This window comes from Salvelinus sp. IW2-2015, unplaced genomic scaffold, assembly GCF_002910315.2.
Source record: "Salvelinus sp. IW2-2015 unplaced genomic scaffold, ASM291031v2 Un_scaffold917, whole genome shotgun sequence".
NCBI lineage: Eukaryota > Metazoa > Chordata > Actinopteri > Salmoniformes > Salmonidae > Salvelinus > Salvelinus sp. IW2-2015.
Genome location: NW_019942646.1, coordinates 207,868 through 210,717, shown reverse-complemented (window position 1 = coordinate 210,717; position 2,850 = coordinate 207,868). Strand labels below are relative to the sequence as shown.

Genomic DNA, 2,850 nt, shown 5'->3' with positions numbered 1-2,850 from the left:
ACGAAGCTTGCTGACCAGTGCTCTGAGGAAGGACAGAGGCTCAGTTGTAATGACAACGTTTTACTCGCTCTACATGGAGAATCATTCATAGAGATTGTGTTAAGGCATGGGAAGGAAAGCGGTATTGATGACACATGGAATGGGAACGAAAACGATAGTGATGGCATGTGAGTGGGAACGAAAGCGATAGTGATAGCACTGGAGTTGGAAAGGACAACGATAGTGATGACATGGGAATGGGAACGAAACGATAGTGATGGCACGGGAATGGGACGAAACGATAGTGATGGCACGGGGAATGGGAACTAAAACGACAGTGATGGCACAGGGAATGGGAACGAAAGCGATAGTGATGGCACGGGGAATGGGAACGAAAACGATAGTGATGGCACGGGAATGGGAACGAAAACGATAGGATGGCACGGGGAATGGGAACGAAAACGATAGTGATGGCACAGGGAAACGAAAACATAGTGATGGCACAGGGAACGAAAACGATAGTTATGGCACGGGAATGGGAACGAAACGGTAGTGATGGCACGGGGAATGGAACGAAAACGATAGTGATGGCACGGGAATGGGAACAAAAACGATAGTTTATGGCACGGAAGGGAACGAAAACGGTAGTGATGGCACGGGGAATGGGACGAAAATCGATAGTGATGGCACGGGGAATGGGAACAAAAACGATAGTGATGGCACGGGGAATGGGAACGAAAACAATAGTGATGGCACGGGGAATGGGAACGAAAACGATAGTGATGGCACGGGGACGGGAACGAAAACGATAGTGATGGACGGGGATGGGAACGAAAACAATAGTATTGGCACGGGGACGGGAACGAAAACGATAGTGATGGGCACGGGGAATGGGAACGAAAAACGATAGTGATGGCACGGGGAATGGGAACGAAAACGATAGTGATGGAACGGGGAAAGGGAACGAAAACGGATAGTGATGGCACGGGGAACGGGAACGAAAACGATAGTGATGGCACGGGGAACGGGAACGAAAAACGATAGTTGATGGCACGGGGAACGGGAATGAAAACGATAGTGTATGGCACGGGGAACGAATGAAAACGATAGTGATGGCACGGGAATGGGAACGAAACGAAGTAGTGATGGCACGGGGAATGGGAACGAAAGCGATAGTGATGGCACGGGGAATGGAACGGGAACGAAACGATAGTGATGGCACGGGGAATGGAACGAACATAGTGATGGCACGGGAAGCGGAAAGAAACAATATGCCTAGAGATGATATAAAGTGTAAAAGGTGTTGTGTGTGTGGATAGTGACCATGATGAAGACAACAGAGATGGTATAAGAAATATAACAAGAGGACAAAGAACAAGAGATTGTGAGAAATACAGCATACAAGAGACGAGGACAAAGACAACAGTGAAGATACATACCTTTGATCCCTTGAGACTGATACTGATATATACATACTGGAAATGTTTTTGGGGTGGTAATTTCAAAATGTAACTTTAGACTTTAGAAAGACTTCAGATTAAGCCAAATGAACTGAACGTATCTTACCTGTATTGGAGTCTTTATGGGAATGGTTCTCACTAACAATGTAATATGCTGATTGTTAAATATTATATGTACATTTCTGTGTATCTCTGTATATATGCACCACTATACATGCCAATGTGAACTTACCACTGCAGTACTCTCCTTCACTGTATAAATTTTACCCCCATCATTTTTACCACCATACTTATGTAGTTCTTGATATTATTTTTTAATTAATACTTTATTACATGTAATTGTTCATACTATATATGTTGTGTTTATACTGTTTGTGTAAATATTATTTCTACATTCTGTCTGTTTATTGAAAGGCATTGTCAGCACCATTTCACCAGGTCAAATCCCCGGTACATGTAAATGTACTTGGTGAGTAAAGGTGGTTGTGATTCTGAGAGTTTAAGTGCAGGACACAAGCAGCATTTCTCTGAACCTCTCGTATTCCCTGGGTTCTGCTTGTGTCCTCTGTGGCTCAGTTGGTAGAGCTTGGAGCTTGCAGTGCCAGGACAGTGGGTTTGATTCCCATGACCACCTGAAAAGTTAAATATGTCTAAATGCGTGATAAAAGTGTTGCCACTTTTCAAGGTGGTTCAGTGTATCCACTAGTCCGGGCCAAACTTGGAAGAATATTCTCAGATTTTGATCCTACTCAGCAACACTGTTTCATATGTTTTGGACTGTCATAAACTGTCGGGTTGGAATTAACATTTAAATGTTTCTCTGATATGGCACTGTTATAGATCCGTCTCCCCTTACAGCCATTTTTGGAGTACTACCCATAGGCAACCATCTTTATACCACCCTTTTAGCTAGATGGCTAGTACTCCAGAACTGGAAGATGGTGGTTCCCCCGTCTTATAAATAAGACATTACATTGCTACAGTGGAACTCCATACTGTTTATGAAACTTAGGTCCATACCGGTCTTACTATGAACTGTCCCCTTCTGATGGCATTCTTATTAAAACAAATAAATATCTATTTGACTTCCCTCTTGTCATGGTTCCACCTGTCACCAGAGGGCGCCAGAGACCGTCCTTGAGACATTAATGACATTAAGGTGTGTCCTATTACTCATTATGAATTCTGAATTGTTTACCTTGTGCTTTTGTTTCCTGGAGAGTTTTCATGATCCTTCGGCTACCGTATCTCAGTAAATATTATGTTCATCCATAACACCTGATTCCTCATCTGGTCTCTTCTCTGCACCTGTCCAACCTCACCACATTACACCTCTGACTTACTAGTTTAAACTAGTTTATTTTTTTGGTGGGGTTAGGCTTGAGATTGGGTGATGTGTGTCCATCAATGC

The 2,850-nt window shown here is 43.4% G+C and overlaps 1 long non-coding RNA gene across 1 annotated transcript in view; it reads left to right on the top strand.

Annotated features, from left to right (window-relative positions):
- Positions 1-2,434, top strand: part of LOC112069149 (uncharacterized) — a 35,696-nt gene extending 33,262 nt beyond the window's left edge. Inside the window, exon 4 of the long non-coding RNA XR_002893684.2 lies at positions 2,108-2,434. This is a non-coding gene — a long non-coding RNA (uncharacterized lncRNA). The remainder of the gene's footprint in view (positions 1-2,107) is intronic.
- The last annotated feature ends 416 nt before the right edge of the window (positions 2,435-2,850 follow it).